At 36.8% G+C, this 20,000-nt stretch overlaps 1 protein-coding gene across 2 annotated transcripts in view; it reads right to left on the reverse strand.

Annotated features, from left to right (window-relative positions):
- Nucleotides 1–18,717, reverse strand: part of LOC136831252 (uncharacterized PE-PGRS family protein PE_PGRS54-like) — a 356,693-nt gene extending 337,976 nt beyond the window's left edge. The window contains exon 1 of one of the 2 annotated variants that reach the window (XM_067091315.1): nucleotides 18,064–18,717. The gene's annotated coding sequence lies outside the window, so the exon portion shown is untranslated. The remainder of the gene's footprint in view (nucleotides 1–18,063) is intronic. The other variant, XM_067091317.1, reaches the window with a different exon arrangement.
- Between the last annotated feature and the right edge of the window lie 1,283 nt (nucleotides 18,718–20,000).

Consider the following 20,000-nt stretch of genomic DNA (forward strand, 5'->3'; position numbering starts at 1 on the left):
TCTATATATATATATATATATATATATATATATATATATATATATATATATATATATATATATATATATATATATATATATATTTACATATATAGATAGATAGATAGATAAATAGATTAGATAAACATATCGTTATATATTATTAGGAAATGTAAAGTTACTTACAAAATGTTATCTACAAACCACGTTCTCTCTTCCTAAATTTTAACTTTTGTTTGCAGACTCTTCGCACCTAAAAAAAAAAAAAAAAACTCCAGCAACAGTTGTAAAAGACGACCCAGGTGCAGACACAGCATTCATTTCCCTGAGTATTCCATTTTTCCTTTTTTTTCCTTGGTCCTTCTTGTGAGACATTACGGAGTCACAGATGGTCGAAGGAAAAAAGCAAGTGAAATTACGTCACAGGTATAATTGCATAAACGTGATAATTAGGTGCACCGTCGAGCAAAACGTTGGAAAAACCTTTACCCACAAAGGTTTCCTCAGGTATTACACGTCTGTTAAGGCACAAAGCGCTTATCTCTACCCATTGTGAAATTCAGCAGTATAGTATTCAGGCCCGCTGTTTCTCCTAAGCAGAATTCGAAGCCTGGCGTGGAAGAAGTTTCTTAACTGCTTTCCCATTGTCGTACTCAAGGTTTTCAGTGCAAAACATAATCCTCACCCCCAGCTTCCATCATCTCCCGCCCCCATCAAAAAAAAAAAACACACACAAACACATTCAGTACTTATTCAGATCCATAATTAAAACCAGAGGTATCGATGCTGTTCAAGTTATCTTCCAGCCTCTTTTCATTAATTATTTTGTAAGCATTTTTCTTCATCCTTTCCAAATAGCAACTTAAGAGAATAATCACCCAGTTGCTTCTATGTTCCTCTCTTTATCACATGCCAATGATACATACATACATACATAATTATAATATAAATTTGTGTGTGTGCATTAAGTGTACATGCATAAATCTTTCATCAAAAGCGTTCGGAGACAATAAACCTCCAGAAAAGCTGGACAATTTAGTTAGCGCCCCCTCCTTATCAGAAAGACAAAAGACCGTGTCTCCCAAACACATTGTACTGCCATAACTCTCAAAATCTAGTCACAAGACTCGCTTTTGGTAAAATTTTCCTTACAATCCAGACAAACTTTTGCGCAATCCTGCTAAGAGCCATTCTGACAAACAAACCGACCTAAAAACATAACCTCATCGTCGGAGGTAAATACAATTTGTGTATGAATATAGTCATTTTGTACAAGCTCAAGTGGACGCACTTGACTTTTTCCGTTACCATGTCTAATGTTCCAGTTCCCAGTTTCCCTTCAATTATCACTCCTTTTTCTTTTTTTTATTCTTGACTTTGCATTTACTTCATTTTTCTATAAGCGCTTCTCTCTCTCTCTCTCTCTCTCTCTCTCTCTCTCTCTCTCTCTCTCTCTCTCTCTCTCTTCATTTCATGACAAAAAAACTGCAAAGACAGAAGGAAATGTAAGGTAAGCTGGTAAAGTTAGGGGAAAGATTAAAATAATGTATGCATGTATATATGTATATGTATGTATATATATATATATATATATATATATATATATATATATATATATATATATATATATATATAAATATATATATATATATATATATATATATATATATATATATATATATATATATACTTAATCTTAGTATAATCAGGTGCATCAGTTTTCTCGACAGCAGCGATACAGTTTGGCTGATAACATCAGTTCCGCAAGGGGAAGAACAGTGTGGCGTTAATCAAAAATGCAAGAGTAAACCAGGGTAAAGTGAAGGGCGTCAGGACAAACGTGATTTAAGGTGCGAGGTATAAATGCCACTTTGAGAATGCTTCGAAGTCTAGATATGGAATCATGAATAAATAAGCAACAAGAAAATGAAGACCAGGAAACCTGAGTAGGTGGAAGAAAGAAACCACTTGATCTAGGAGATAGAACAGAATATACAATTTAGGCCGAAGGCCAAGCGCTGGGACCTATGAGGTCATTCAGCGCTAAAATGAAAATTGAGAATAAAAGGTTGAAACAAGAGGAAAATCTCGCAGTTGCACTATAAAACAATTGTTAGCAGAGGGTGGAAATTAAAATGGAAGAAATAATATGAAAGGAGGCGCAGTAAAAGGAATAAAAAGGGTTTCAGCTAGGGACCGAAGGGACGACGCAAAGAACCTTAAGCACTGCCTACAGTGCAGGCACTATCCCCCTACGGAGGATTCAGGAGATAATTCTGCAGTTAAGAATGAGAACGAAGATAGAATAATCTGTAGGCCAGTTACATGATGAGACAGACAAGATATGAAGCATGTTCATTTCATACAGTTGATGCATCAAAAAAGAAATATTATTTCACTGAAGGCAAAGGCCGGAAAACAATTGAAGGGTTCATGTTCTCGGATAGTCTTGAAAGGGCAGAATGCATTAAAAAGTAAATGGAAAGTGAACGGAAAAGAACCAAATAAATACTAACAAAACAATCAACCATTCAGTGATGAGGCAGACAGTAGATGGACATGAAGATCGGAATTTAACGTATTTAGAAATGTATAATGTAAACAAAACTTCAAAGAAATGTGTAAGAGTCGTTGCAGCTCGCAAAAATTAACGATAAGATGGCTAAGAAAATACTAGACAAATAAAAGTCACGAATGAGCTGAAAAACTGACGAAGTGTTGTTTTTGTAGAAGGAAACGGCGTTATGCTAATGAGGCTTTCAATGAATGGGGAGTCTTGCTTGCTTCAGCGGGAAGTCCATCCATTCTATAATAAATAAAATTATTCATAAATCAAAAATTTTCATAGTGTAATACACTTTCAAGTGTCCCAGGTGATAACCTAAAATTATCATCATTGTTAGTACAATAATAACCATGATTTTGAGCCTTCAGCATTACCGTAAAGGTAAGTAATTTCATTTCGGTATTTCACCTGCAAATTCTTTAGAATTCTGAAACAACTTTCGAAATCGACGATGTAACTCGGTACTGTTTCTGAAAAGATTAATGACGGTACATTTCTGTGACATTTCTCTACATTTTCATCATAAGAAATCTTTTCCCACTCCAACATCTTTGCCTTACACGCAATTTCTTTCCTTCTTCAGATTTTCGCTAGAATTACGACCACAGTGTATGAAATGACGAAACAATTGCATTACAATATTACAGAGATCGACACCTGGAAACAAACAGTATCGCCATCAAATTTCAAAAGATCTAACAAAATCATATTTATTAACGAAGCTGAGTACACACATCAGGCAAAAAAAAAAAAAAATTACAGTCCTGGAGGGGTACAACCAACCTGGACAGGAGTCTGCCTTTCAATGACGCATTGCGTCACTGAGAGACGCAATGCGTCCACCCTGCACTTAAAGATTTCTTGTTTTTGCTCGTGTGTGGTTAGAGAATCATTACACGGGAAACTATCACTACCGAACATCAGCTGCTGAATCGTGAGAAACAACACTGAAGGAGGCGTTCACATCAACAATGGCGTCCCACCTCTTTATAATACCGCCCTGTTGCTATTGCCATTCTTAGGTCCGTCCACTCGGCCTTCAAAGATTGGGCAACGGCTAACTCTCTAGTTTTCTAGGAAGACCCAGTTTCTGTGCTCTCTCTCTCTCTCTCTCTCTCTCTCTCTCTCTCTCTCTCTCTCTCTCCCTCTCTCTCTCTGTTCGTGTGTGTGCGCGCACGCGTAATCTGACATCAGAGTCCAAACAATACGCAATGAAAAGTAGATTTATTCTAGAAATGAGAAACTGGGCTACAATACAACGTTCTCTCAAAGAACAGAGTTCGCTGGCAAACTAATTTTCCAAAGACTCTCTCTCTCTCTCTCTCTCTCTCTCTCTCTCTCTCTCTCTCTCTCTTATTCTAGAAATGAGAAACTGGGCTACACTACAATGTTCTCTCATAGGACAGAGTTCACTGGCAAACTAATTCTCCAAACTCTCTCTCTCTCTCTCTCTCTCTCTCTCTCTCTCTCTCTCTCTCTCTCTCTCTCTCTCTCTCTCTTTACAATGTGACATCACAATCCAAACATAACACGAAGGTGACCGGTATTCTATAAATAAGAAGCCTGGCCACAAGACTGTTCCCCCCGAAGTATAATAAAGTGACGAGTTCCAAGAAGGGAAACTCGAGGGTCAGAAAGTAACGCTAATGACCGCCAGGGGAACAAGCGGCGCCACACCCACGAGGTGGTGTTCTGTTCAGAAAGTCATATATCAGTCCCCAAGGGTCTCATGGAGGCCTTGAAGCCTATTTGTTTTGGTAAAATGATGATAATAACAGTGTTCGCGAACACAACGGTTTGTCTTCTTCGGTGATTGATTGTCGGATAGCCTATGGAGCAAATGGGGGTAGTACCCCCCCGAGGGATGGTAGTTATCATTTTGAAAAGTGGTCTCGGGCTGAAAGAGCCAAGCCTATATTTTTTTCAAGGCAAACAATGCGTTTGATAAAAAAAAAATGTATCTCTGTGTATTAAAAATCGACAATTATATAGCAAACTATATTACTAGGTAATATATATCTGTTAAACAATTCTTCATGACAACTGCCAGAAAATAATATAGTGCTTTCAAGTGAATAACAATCCTATACACAGACTCGGAAATATACATAAGGTAGATATGATCAGCGCTTATACATAGTAAAGGGTAGATATCCCGGGTGACCTGAAATGCACCTAATATTCACCTTTCTATATTCTATACGATGCAAATACAACAACCAAATGATTCCATGCACTAATAAATAGAAGAATGTTTTCTCTATATGAACGTAACCTTCAAACAAAGGGCAAAATGCAGCATTTGAAAGCAACCTCACAATATAAATGATTCATTGACGCCAGGGCGGATCTATCATAATACATTAGGGGTATGGGAGGAGTTAAAGGCGAATATTTATAGCTTGTTAAATTCCTCGTCCATCACAGCCTGTGACACTCGCCAACACGATGCAACATTTCCTCTTTCCCTCACGATTTTATGTCTCTCATATCAAAAGTCTACACACAAAAAATAGGACTTTTATATCTATTTTTTATGTCAATATTAGTTATTAAATGTATATAACTAAGTATCCAGTGGTTTTTAACCTTTTTATTACCAAGCCCCCTCTAAGAGTTGGCCCTTCCCTCCACGCTCCCCACACCCCCCCCCCTTGCATCTATGAGTAAAATTCCCTCCAAGATTTAAAGGAAAATAAAAAAAAGAGAAAGAGAAGGGGTGCTTTTATTCTTTTGTGAATGAATTAGTGAGATACTTGACACTGCTTCTCGTGTTAAGAGAATAACGAATATAATTAGATATTTTTTATTTTTCCCTAGGGCTCGCGCCCCCCTTGGAAATTGCTGACGCCCCCCAGTTTGAGAACCACTGGTATATACGTATGCATAAGCCTAAAATATAAGCGAGAGAGAGAGAGAGAGAGAGAGAGAGAGAGAGAGAGAGAGAGAGAGAGAGAGAGCAATACCAATACGAAACATTCCAGTAATTGAAAGTTCAGTCCCGCCAAAAAAATAACAAACGTGAGGAAAAATGGCATTCATCTCCCTTCTGCTGTGGAATAAAGATAACGAGAAACCGGTTAACAATTAGTCGCAGTTCGCTAAACCAGTCACTGCGACCCCATGAGGGCAAGAGCGAGGAAGGGTCAGCTCGTAAGTGACTGACTGCATAAGTCTTCGCTCCTCGGGATGAAACAACAGATTCCTCGACGGTCACGCGCTCCCGGAACTCCTCCTCCTCCAGTAAGAGACTCTCTCGAGTGAGGGAATCTGACGGCCGCTTGGAGCTGACATTTCTCCGGCAGAAGAAAAAGAAGGAAACATGAAATTCTACCAGATAAGAATTTCGAGATCGGAATGGCATTGATTGGTTGCCTGAGTGATTGCCAGTTCTCTGGAGAAAGGCAGCTAAATGCAACAAGTTCTCACAGACAAGGGTTTGAAGAAGAGATGGGCACTGATTGATCGGTTGTTATCTCTCCGGCATAATGAAAGAGACAGTTACAAGAAAATGCTGTAAGTTTAAGAAATTCCTTCAGAAGCAAAAATTCAAAAAGGTAGAAACTGCACGAAATTCCATCAGTAGGGACATCGGAAAGGAATGCCAATTTTACTTGATTGTGGGAAGGAGTGACAGGGCTGGTACACAGCTGGGAAGACGAGCAAAACAAGAATGTTAAGCGACGTTTAATTAAGGTAAATACATACACTATACATATATATATATATATATATATATATATATATATATATATATATATATATATATATATATATATATATATATATATATACATACAAACACACACACACATTATTTTACGAGGAGAGCGCACCGTGCTTAACAATTCAAGAGGTAAATGGCCTGTGGAGAAAAGAAAATAAGAGAACCTAAATTTTCAGTCCAGCAATCTCAATTATCTGGCCATTTCCAAACCGACGCCTGAGGGATTTTCCCCCGAGGGTAAGCATCAGGGGCCTTGGCCTTTGGAGTACGAACTTCGAGCAACGACTGTTTACGAAAATTACAGAATATAAACACCAGACTGCGAAAAAACAATATTTTTACAATTCCGTCAAGCTGTTTAAAAAAAATGGACATCCTACAATACGTTATAAAGAATATATCTATGCCTTCTTTCCGAAAAACTAAATATAAAAAAAATAAAAAATTACAAAACAAAAGACAGTAGGCTTAAAAAAACGGAATAAATTTAGGCCTAGTTCACATCATAATGCTAAAAAAAAGGGCCATAATTAGGCCTATGTGGTAACCAGAGTACCTTATTTTTTCTACAAGACGAAAAGAACGTTGCCGTGGGGGCCATTCCACAGCCTGAAATAATCGGTTGGAAGCGAACGCGACCTTATAAACATTAGCATAACCGTCCGTTACTCTAATTACTGACTGCCGGTGTAGGAACTTGGTTAATTTTCAAGGAGGTGAGGCTACGGTAGGCACGGCTACCGCTACGGCTCATTTCCTCCAGGCTGTTGGGGTATATGACACTCAAATAAAAAAAAAAGGAAAGTTCTTGGGGTATATGTCACTCAAAATAATAAAAAAGGAAGGTCATTGGGGTATATGTCTCTCAAAAAAAAGGAAGGTCGTTGGGGTATATGACGCTCCAAAAAAAAAGGGAAGGTCGTTGGTGTATGTCATACAAAAGAAAAATAAAAAAGGAAGGTCACTGGGGTATGTATCACTCAAAGAAAAAATAAAAGAGGAAGGTCGCTGAGGTATATGTCATTCAAAAGAAAAATAAAAAAAGGAATGTCATTGGGGTATATGACACTCAAAAAATAAGAAAGGGAGGTCGTTGGGGTATATGTCACAAAAAAAAAGGAAGGTCGTTGGGGGTATATGTCACTCAAAAAAAAAAATAAAAAGGAAGGTCGTTGGGGTGTATGTCACTAAAAAAAAAGGTAAAGTAAAAAGAGGAGGATTTAGTTCTTGAGCTAAATACAAAGATACATAATACATAAACTAAATACATTCACTAAAATCCCGAACTAATGACTGAACGCAATAATCTAAAAAGATAAACATGAAATACACTACAGAAATATTTCTAGTTCATGCGTAGAGAACTGAGTCGTAAAACTAAAACAAATACAAGAATGTATTAATAACAATCAGATAATAATAAATTTCACTTACACTGATAAACTTAACATGCATCAGATAATCAACTATTTCATTCGTACCCTAATAACAATATTAATATTAATAGTAGCACTAATGGCAGGTAGGTCGTTATAGACTTACAAAACTTATACACCTACAGTATAATGGAATGAAATAAGTCTACAGAAGCCTAAAAAGTAATGGCAACAATAAAATGGTTTCCAATTTACAAAAAAAAAAAAAAAGAACAATAACGTTTCTGATTTCACACAGCTATTGCTGTACAACGTTTCCTCTCTTGCCAACATATGTGTACACACACGGACACACACATATACATGCATATATATATATATATATATATATATATATATATATATATATATATATATATATATATATATATATAGAGAGAGAGAGAGAGAGAGAGAGAGAGAGAGAGAGAGAGAGAGAGAGAGAGAGAGAGAGTATAGTGTATCAGTACAAATACATACAAACGTATTCAATTTCCCCGAGGACGCTACGCCTGAGCGGGGAACTGTACTTTACACAATTAACATAATTGCACGTTAGGTGGAAACAGGCTCGCCCCCGTGGGCCCAGGAGATTTGTTTGGGAATTACCCCACCTCCTGAAGCCCAAAGCGAGGTTTATCATTCGATCTTCTCCTTGTCTCCTTCGGTGATCAAATTATCTGTGTTGAAATTCCGTCCTTGGGCCTTTAATCGCATTATCAATTTTGCCTGGGGAACTATCACTACATAATTATTATTTGTTGTTGCTGGTTGTATCCTAAAGCGATGGGCCTCAATGTTATTTGCGTGTACACTGACCATTAAACAGTTATTTTCATCGAGTGAGGTTGGCCAGATATATGTAAGAAAAAAGTTTTGGGAACATTAATGGAAAAACAAAATAGTTCCAACTGACATGGTACTATTACAAGACCTCGGCATTCACAGACTACATTGAAAATGTTTGCGTGAGAGAGAGAGAGAGAGAGAGAGAGAGAGAGAGAGAGAGAGAGAGAGAGAGAGAGAGAGAGAGAGAGAGAGAGAGAGAGACGTTACCAACTTGCAAACCTTTTCCTCAAATTTCCATCTATAAACCTTCGAAAGGGTTCCCCATAATTCACATGTGGGATCTTCGTTTAAAGTATCAAGTTCTGAGCAGTTCAGAGAGAAATGCGTATTGTTCATCAAAGGCGTAAAACAAAACAGGACCTGTTGCGTAATAGTCATCAAATTAAGCAAACAAAAAAAGCAACATCATGCACCACGGACTTCGCCGATGAAATTACAGGTAACTGACCCTGACGAGTCCAAATGTCAGAAAAAGTCCGTAAATGACCTCAAAAGTATAGTAACTCAAAAGACAAAAGGTCAAAATAAGTTCATAAGCGACCTCGATATTACTGTATCTCAAAAACAAGTCCAAAATATTCTATTTTATTTTTCGATATCTTCAGTTCACAATAAGAAGATAAGAAGGCCCTATTTCTCTGCTTGGCTCCTCCTATAAATTCACATGGCAATATGAATTATCTATCTATCTATAGATTTTTGCATATGGTTCTGTACATTAGTAGAATTACTAAAAGGACCTCATTCAAACTGGATGGTATCTAATGGAGTATTTATTCAGAAATACTCCATTAGATAATGTGGACTGATTGTCCAAGAAAGCTTGTAACTTTTTCTGAATAAATACTCCATTAGATACCATCCAGTTTGAATGAGGTCCTTTTAGTAAATATATATATATATATATATATATATATATATATATATATATATATATATATATATATATATATATATATATATATATATATATATGTATATAAGCCAGCTGTCCAGTTTGTGGTTTCGTGGTTCGCTCCATATTTCTGCGTCTATACAACTGTGGAAAGGCTCAAGGGCTTGAGAATATCTGACTGTCGTTTCTTTAAACTATATTTTCTAATATTTCGTTCCCTTAGGGTAATATGATCATCTATATGAATTAGAGTAAGTATACGTTTAGCATACAGAATAACATTTGCGCAGTGTCACTTGTTTTTTCTTGAAAAAATAAATGGCTTCACTTTGAAGCCAAATTTGTTTCCAAGGGAGATATCTTATTCCATAAAAGGCAGAATAAAGTAATTTTCCCTCCCTTAAGCATAAACAGGAAATTATACAATAACCACTATTGTAGCACATGAATACATAAGAAGAAACATCTGCATACAAAATTTTAGCGCCAAGCACAATACTACAATCAACGAGCAACCAAAGTAGTGACAGAATGAAGACTGAAAAATGAAAGTGCTCCTCAAAGTCGATTCTGATAAAACTTGACGTTTCCCTCAGGAAAACGCTGGGAAAGATTTGGCCTAAAAATAACGTGTTATCAAAATCCTCAAGTAACGCAAACTGAATCAAGAGCTGCTACTGAAAAAAATTAATGTTTCATGATATCAACCGCGTTCCATCATTCAACACAGACACACAGAACACCAATATTGTCCCTCATTAAGTAGGAAGATCTAACAGTTTAATCAGCACTGAAGTACCAACATATGAGGCGAACACAGGGCGAAACATGCTTCCGGAAAAACAACAGCAATATCATGTCACTTGAAACAACGAAGCAACAGTGCATCTAAAATAATGCAAGCAGACAAATGCCTTAAAAAAAACAACGCAAAGCGCCAACTGTTGACGAAAAGGTAACATTGCTAACTACAGGTATGACAAAAAAAATAACACATCCCACAAATACTAGGAACAAACACATCACACAGCACAACAATGTCGACACGACAGATGAAAACTAATAAACCCTTGTACGAGCACATACATGCCCGGACTAAAATTTAAAAAGCATACAAATCCCATTCAGTATGGTACCTTGATGATCTAGGTTTAATATACACGAAGGTGGCAAATACAGTACCGATTTCTTTCTTAATTTCCAGCTGGCTCTTGCAGTGCATGAAGTCACGTAATGGTAGAGCATTTAGAATGATCGTTTTTCCAAGAGCAACCCACTAACATGCCTCTAGCCAAAGAGTATAATCTAATAAACCTTGTGGTTTCTGCAGGTGAATATTCTAAGAAGACAAAGCTATTTGGCTCTAATAATACGTGTTAGACACTAAAAATTTATGTTTTCTCCAACTACATAATATTCATACACCGTGACAAGACAATCGAGACGCTGGCATTTGCTAAATGTAAAGAAAAGATCTAAGAAATAAAGAAATACCCCTACAAATTCTATATATCCCCACGTGTTCTAGATCAAAGACTCCCAATATCATCACCAAATGTTCATATGTGTATGTGTATATATATATATATATATATATATATATATATATATATATATATATATATATATATATATATATATATATATATATATATATATATATATATATATACATAAACTTTTCTCATTCAAAGCACATAAAAATATAGGCACCCCTTGTCTCACGCATGAACAGAAGTTTTCTTTTAATTCCTTCCGAGCTAAGACTACTCACACGCAAAAGACAATCTTGCACTTCTTTCAACATTGTGACTGTAACCACAAAGTAACATTTTCTCTCTCTCTCTCTCTCTCTCTCTCTCTCTCTCTCCAAAGCAGCAAAAGAACCGCCACCAGAGTACACATACACAACCTCCTAACAATAATTGTTCCCCGGTCAGTACCACCGCCGCCGACGTTGTAACCGCAACTTGCGCAGCGCCGCGTGTAGCTGCAGATATGGTTCTCCGCCAGATGACTCACCGATCCGGTAAAAGACGCGGTTTATCTTAAGAAAGCCTCGGGCGACTACGTAAGATGCGGTTTGTGCATTTTGCAAAATGCGGGAATTAACTTTCATTCGGGAAATATTCTGGTTTATATGCCGTTACTCTGGCGGCGGTTAAAGCGGGCGAACAGCTATTATTTTCTCGTTCACGTTCGCTTTCGTGTTATTAACACCGCGTTTAATAAGCGATAAGAATGACGGCAAATTTCTGGAGAAGAATCATAAAAAATCAAATAACTTTCCACATCCGACATATACCGTTGAGTATCCTAATAAAAAATATTTGCTTTAAAAAACTGAAAGTCATAAAAGATGGCATAACCCATCCTTAAAAATGAAAAGAAAAAATTTTATAGTTATAAAATTTATTAAATAAATCTCATTACTTATCCACGCCTTCTGATTATCCCAGAACAAGGGGAAAGTTAATGCAAGATATCACAAAACCATAACAGAACGCAAAAGACATTTCTAAACGCGAGCAAAAATATAACCGCCCTCTTTCATACCTTTCCAAATCATCTTCCACCTCATGGATCCATGCCAAAGAAAAGGCAATTCCAGAGACATTACACAAGCCGTGATCTATAATCAGAAGATAATGTCGACATCCAACCTGATATACATCCTTATCACCCTTCCATTAAATCCATTATGACAATTTGACTTCGAGAGGCCACGCGCCTTACAATACCAAATTGATAGTGGGGTTCCTTCAGATTTTGAAACGGCTACGAGAAAATATACGAATGCAAGCATGTATGATTTTATATAGATATGAGAAAATTTACGAATGCAGGCATGTATGATTTTATATAGGTATGAGAAAACATAAGTATGCAAGCATGTATGATTTGATATAGATATGGGAAAACATACGCATGCAAGCGTGTATGATTTTATACAGATATGAGAAACATACGCAAGCAAGCATGTATGATTTTATATATATATATATATATAAGTTGGTTTCTGTGAATTCTTGTGCGTGTGCTTCCATTTTATTTAAATATTTTGAGTACAACAGATGTACACTAAACGGAACACCGCAACAAAGAAAAAGCCATAATATACGAATAAACACGAGTGCGTATAATTCCTCAATAAATTATGCGAAGAAAATGGAATATGAAAAGAAAAAGGATATAGAAAAAAAAGTTGAGAGAGAGAGATTCTCCACCAGAGAGACTACTGAATGTAAAAATCACCTGAAGAAAACTTGCTGAGTCAGCCATATTAAGCCACGTTAAGTATGGAAAAAAAAGATAGTAATTAACCCTTCCATTGTGCCCTTACTGACCACAGAACACAGCAAGATTCCGCAATTTCCTTCCAAAGTGAATCTTAAAAGATTTTTTCGAATATAAAAGAAGGCAGTCCTGTAGTAGTCCTGCATATATATATGCAGCATATATATATATATATATATATATATATATATATATATATATATATATATATATATATATATATATATATATATATATATATATATATATATAAATATATATATATATATATATATATATATAAATATATATATATATATATATATATATATATATATATATGCATATATATACATATAATACACACACATATATATATATATATATATATATATATATATATATATATATATATGATATATACACACATATAGATAGATATTTGTATACATGTGTACTTATATATAGTATATACGATTTTTCTATGGCAATGGGGCAGCGTTTCAGCAATTCGTCCGTAAAAACTTAAAGAAATCAATACAGAAACGCATAAGCAAAAGATATTATTCCAATACTTCTCACACGGCACTGAGGTTTCGAGAGATGCGGGCGACAAAAAAAAGAAAAAAAAAAAAGAAAACCAAGTCAAAGAAACGAGACAATGGGCATGGGGAGGGAAAGGTGGCAAGGAAGACATTTGCCGCAACTCCCACCAGGAGAAGGACGAGGTCGTCGACTCAAGAGGAGGGAAAACAAAATAAAAAAAAAAAAAAAAAAAAAAAGAGGAGAGGATCTGTTGGCAACTTGGAAGCCCTCTCGGTTGTCCGTGCCAAATGTGGCGCAAACGGGAAAAGAAGGTATCCTTTTTCATCCCCAGTGGCTAGACGGAGGACAGACGTTAATGCCAGACATTGGACTTGAACCAAATAAGAGACTTCTGCCCTTTAGGAAAACCTCAGACACCAACACCGCCGAGCACGGCTCTGACCAACAACACGACAAGCACTGTTGTTCCCATGCTCCAGATTAATGGAGGAGGGTGTGGAGAAGGTGGATCAGAGAGAGAGAGAGAGAGAGAGAGAGAGAGAGAGAGAGAGAGAGAGAGAGAGAGAGAGGCGAAATGCCAACTTTAATACCAAGAGGGAAAATGCAACAGTGTAGGAACTGAACATGATCAAAGAATGCTAACAATACCTCGCTCATGTTTGCAAGTCACTGGTCTTTTATTAAGGTTAAGAACACCGACAAGGAACATCTTGTACAGGAATACATGAACTACTTAAGCACCTTTCCCCCTTACAGAGTTTCTGTTTATGAAACGTTGCAATTATTTTTCAACATAGTACCTCAATCCATGTACAAACAATTCATCAACGCGATCTCTCCTTTTTTCAGTTTTTCTATCCTGCAACTGTATGCCCTGCTATTCCGGTGAAGGGCAGATCCAAACATGGCTTGTACTCTCTCGTTTAACACCGGAGCAACTAAACCTTGAAAAGGAGGAATAGGGTACAATAATAAATTAATAAAAGTTGAAGATTACGCTGCAGGGTTGTGAGCCAATGCGCACGGCCAAAAATGATACGCATGTGGCAAAAATCAAACCTGCGCATCGATCGAACTCCATACAAAGTATTTTCCTCAATATAAAAAAAACACAGCAGTGAGCCAGCACAAAAGATGACTCGATAAAAAAAAAGCACTGAATCGAGTATCATCAATACGTCTCATCGCCTTAAAAAACAAAAAATCACGAGGAAGAAATTAAATACAATGACACTTGGATCAGAATTAAACAATGGCAGGCAAGACCTCGTACTTGAACTTAAAACAGGAAATTCAAGATCAGATGAATAAGCCTCGCTGCTTGCGAGAGAGAGAGAGAGAGAGAGAGAGTTAATGGGCAGTCAGTGTTGTGGGCAAGGAGTTCTAATAACAGAGGAAATAGGTCATCAGCCACCTGGGTGGGGTACCAGATAAGTTTTCTGATTTATAAAATAAATTAAAAAATTTTTTTCGAGGAATAGATTATTTGGGACGAAAAATATCGATGCTGCCAAGTCATTCTTAACTCATTCCTTCTTATTCTCGCTAAGAAACCAGAATTAATAAACACAGCTGCAAGGTAATAGTAAGCAAGCAAAGACTGGTAAAAACATTTTCTGAATGTTATACGAGTTAATTTTTATAAGAAATGTATAGAAAAGCAGAATAAAAGTGAGTAGGGCAATCAGAAAATTCCATGTAAAAAAATGGCATCGGTAACTTCAACGGTACCACAAGTAGTTATCCAAGTCCTATCTCGAGCGAAAATAACCATGTAACATCCTATCCTACCCTCGATCGGTCTCCCTCGTCTATTCAAACGACTACAATTTTTGTAACTTCGTGTTCTCTGTTTCTACGATCAACTGATATTTCTGGGAGAAGCCAAGTGCTTTGGTCCATTCCTCTGGGTGCTTAGTGATAGCTGTCATAAAAGGGAAATGAGATACTGAGGAACTCAACCTCGACAGAGAGAGAGAGAGAGAGAGAGAGAGAGAGAGAGAGAGAGAGAGAGAGAGAGAGAGAGAGAGAGAGAATATTACTTACCTTATAAATAAGGTAAGCAAATGCTTCTACGGTAGCTGTATGTAACCTGACGGAGAGAGAGAGAGAGAGAGAGAGAGAGAGAGAGAGAGAGAGAGAGAGAGAGAGAGAGAGAGAGAGAAGCATTGCATGAAGTGAATAGGCAGGCTTGTGAAAGACTTTTTAGAACACATACGAGTTGCCGAAATGTTACATATTAACCCATTATCAGTCCAAATGAAAGTGCCACAGACTCAGTTTTAGTCTTGCATATTTGCAAGATCCAATTCCCGTGCATTCATCAGACACTGTTTTCAAGTAGGTTACGAAGAAATCTAGACTACCTTATCCATTAGAAGTCTGACAGTAACAGCAAAATATTTCGAGGTCAATCGTGCCGGCGATGTCCAAAATGCCAGTTTCCAGTAACAGGCACAAACAATCTAGAAAGACATTTTTTTTTTTTATATCTGGTTTTACAGATTCACTTTCTTGCAAGTATAAATCACACAGGAGAAAAAGTGGCTGCTCTTCATTACATTAAAAAAAACATGAAATATATATATTTTTTTTTTACCCCAGACACCAGAAACGACCTAATGGAGCTCGGTCACTACTAAAGGTTGCGAGCAGAAACAAATGTGAAGTACTTTCTCTCATCGCTTTCCTGCAGAACAAAATAACATTTCAATTAAAAAATCTCAGGCCGAGAGCAAGAGAAGTAAATTTCGCTTCATCAACCTGAGTATCTCGTCGGCATCAGAGCAATTAAAAAACTCGACCCGATTAAATAACTATTTGGGAGACTGCAGCAAGTAAGTAAACCTGGCCTCAGGGCACGTTAGGCTTGGAAGGCCGCCATGATGTGTGTTTATGTTACCCTGGATGATAGTTCCCTGCGGTAGCACCGGTAGCAATTAGGGTTATCTCCAGGAGAAGCGGTTTTATGTTCTACTTCTGATTAACAAAAACATGATTCCGAGTGCATGTAAGATCTGAGAGAGAGAGAGAGAGAGAGAGAGAGAGAGAGAGAGAGAGAGAGAGAGAGAGAGAGAGAGAGAGAGAGAGGCCTGACATTATCATGAAAGTAAATCTAGGAAATTACCATCCTCAGAAATTCTTAAATCTAAGATTTTAAGTGAATCCTCACAACAATCGGGTTTAGAAGCTCGACCCAAATTAGACCAGACTGGTGGAGGTGGAGGACCCTATCTTCAATGCCGGCAAACGAGAGACCGAGAGACCGAGAGAGAGAGAGAGAGAGAGACCAAGGACCGGGGGAAATGAGAGTGAATGAACCAGTGAATGAAAAACCACCACCGTCAGAATCTCCAGGGCCTCTGTAAATGTAAATCATCGGCTGAACAGGACCCGGCTCGATTATAAGCAGCGCAACACTGGGCCTCGGGGCTCGAAGCCGGCGAATCTCAAGTAGCAAGGTGTGTTACAGTTATTTAAAAGCTGTCAAGGTTACCGTAGCTTTCAGAAAATTCTCTCTCTCTCTCTCTCTCTCTATCTCTTTCTCTCTCTTCGTTTCTATTATACTTTCGTTTTGTTTATTCAAACATAAACTTTTTCATCACAGATATTAATCGTCCCTTCATTTATATTTTAACTAAGGCAATGTACACCTACTGTCATCGAGAAATCGATGACAGTAAACCCAGGCTATACACACACAGAGAGAGAGAGAGAGAGAGAGAGAGAGAGAGAGAGAGAGAGAGAGAGAGAGAGAGAGATAATATTTTGACAAGAGAAAGGAGACGAATATTTTGATAAGCGAAAGGAGAGGTAGGGTAGAATATTTAGAAAATAGAAGGAGAGAGAAGTATTAGAAGGGGAGAGAAGTATATTAATCAGAAAAGGTCATTCGTATTATAAAAATTCTCACGCTTACAAAACGTCATTGGGACCGCATTACCAGATGATTACAAATATGCCTACTATCAATCTGGACGCGAAACATAATTTCAATCATTTAAAAGTGAATATAATACCGCCATCAATCATCATGCCTGTGTTTTGTGGCAAAAATAAAATTAAAAGGTTAGTTTTAAAACACATTGTTTTCATCACACAGGAGACAACTATGCAAATCATTAAGTCCTCTGTCTGTCCCTGACAGTAAACAAATCGCCTTCACCAATTTATTGGTTCAAAACTAAAACAAAAACTACGCTTGAAAACAACACGAAAACATACCATTGGTTGAAAACAAACACAAACCTGGCTTAAGAACGGCAAGAAAACATTTGATTCTTCAATAATATCATACACATATCGAGGTCACGGCGACTGACCCAGAGAAGAGACAGTCTGGAGCATCGAATACAGAAATTTCCCTCATGTCTCTCTCTCTCTCTCTCTCTCTCTCTCTCTCTCTCTCTCTCTCTCTCAATTTTCATACATATTTGCTGTTCCATTATAAACAGACAGAATTGGATATATCATCAACTGTTAGGTGATACATTCCCTTTAATAATGAAATATATTAAAAATTTATACTAACGATTAACTATACTATAATTTAAAATAATAATAGACTTGCGTCCGTTCTAATTTGTACTGTATCGTTTTTGTTAGCTGCTGATTATATTAGGGTGGACAAAATTTACGAATCTATTATATTCAGGAGATAAATTTAATACTGGCTCATATTTATTCATACTGTAAGCAAATCTCCCCTTTCAATCTTTGACCAGAAAGATATTGAATCCTTCCATCAAGACCTTCCCTCATGCAAAATCCCTCAAAAGACAAGCATAGACATTATGATGCAGAAACTCACTTGTGATCTGGACGTGTATTACGTCGCCTCTTCTTTAAACGTAATTTTGGACGTCGGGGCCAACTACGGAGAGAACCAAACGAGATTCGAAACTGTGCCAAATGTTAAGCCTAATTTTTGGTGGAAGTCCAGCAACGTAACGGTTAAAAATCTTCTCCAGACACACGGAACACTTGAAATATCATCGAAAAACTAAAGGGGAGAAGAAGAGTTGCACTTTTGCCGACGTTATGAACCAAACAAACACGTCCGGACGAAAGCGAGAGTGAACCCGGAGTGGCGCTCAGAGTCGGCGGTCGCTCCGTACATGCACTCTTGATCTGTGCACTCTGCCCCTCCCCTCCCCGGCTTATACCGCCTCCCCCTTCCCTCTTCACCCCCCGCCATCATTCTCCACGTTCTCTCTGGACGTCTTCACCCTCCCCCTTCCCCTCCTTAACCAGTCATTCCCCCCCCTAAAATCTCCTATTCTTTCCCTTCATTTGCAGACCTTTCCTCTCACTCTCTCTCTCCTCCTACGCCCCTTGCTCTCCGGTCTACATTTAATTAGTGCTTGCAAGGGGGTGCCCACTGCTCTAAATCCCCTTTCTCTCACGATTAATCTCGTTTACAAACCTTCACAAACACCCAACAACCCAATTTATCTCGCATTTCCACCCAACATTTTACTGAACTCGCAATTACTTTACAGCCTCCACCAAGTCCTTTCTAAAATCACCCAGCAACTCGTACCTACCCGATGGGTAAATCATTTTGACATAAACTAATTCCTCACAGTCTTCTTGATCCCTTCATTTAAAATATTTGTGGCACTCTTTTTGTCAACAGGAATCCACATTTATACTCTAAAATGGTGTATATATATGTACATATACTGTATATGTATATATATATATATATATATATATATATATATATATATATATATATATATATATATATATATATATATATATGTAATATTATTTGTGTGTATTTATGTATGTATGTCTGTATTTATATACTGCATTTGAGTTTGTAAAATATCTATTTTTACAGTATCAATGAGGATGCATTTTGGGGTAATATATATATATATATATATATATATATATATATATATATATATATATATATATATATATATATATATATACATATACATAAATATACATACATATATTTATATGCATATGTGTATAATGATACCCATGAACGTTAATATTATCCGGTGAATCCATGTGTAGGTTACTTTACTTTTTCAATAGGACTTTGCATCAAAAAAAGCTTTTTTCTTGTTGCCTGAATGGCTTTTCATCCATTTCTCACCACCTGTCGACAACACTTTTTAACGCCTTTATGATTATTTTAATGATATTTCGCCCAACTGCAGTGCTTCTGAACCCAGTTTTATACACACACGCACACACACACACACACACACACACATATATATATATATATATATATATATATATATATATATATATATATATATATATATATATATATATATATATATATACACTGTATACAGATGTGTTTGTGCGTATGTATGTATGTATATATACGTGCATATATACATATATATTTGCCAACCATATACAGAACTTTACTAAAGTATCATACTAAGTTTTAAAAATCGAAGACAAAACTTCATCTAAACTAGACCACGACACCGGGCATAAAAAAGACGGTCACCGAAGAATAAGTAAAAATTTTTTTACGTTAAATTTGCCTCTTCCTTTTTACAAGAAAAAGATAAACCAAGTTTCGCATAAAATTATTATGCATTTTCTATTATAACATGCCATTATTTGCCCTTGGAGTTTCTTCCAATTACTGAGCGCTGTCAGATAACTTTAACTGAAAAAAAAAAATCAGATAAGTCAGAATTGTGGAAAATTTAAGTCTCTCTCTCCCTCAAATTCACAAGCACTTAAGGTTTAAAAATAAAT

This window comes from Macrobrachium rosenbergii, chromosome 48 (assembly GCF_040412425.1).
Source record: "Macrobrachium rosenbergii isolate ZJJX-2024 chromosome 48, ASM4041242v1, whole genome shotgun sequence".
NCBI lineage: Eukaryota > Metazoa > Arthropoda > Malacostraca > Decapoda > Palaemonidae > Macrobrachium > Macrobrachium rosenbergii.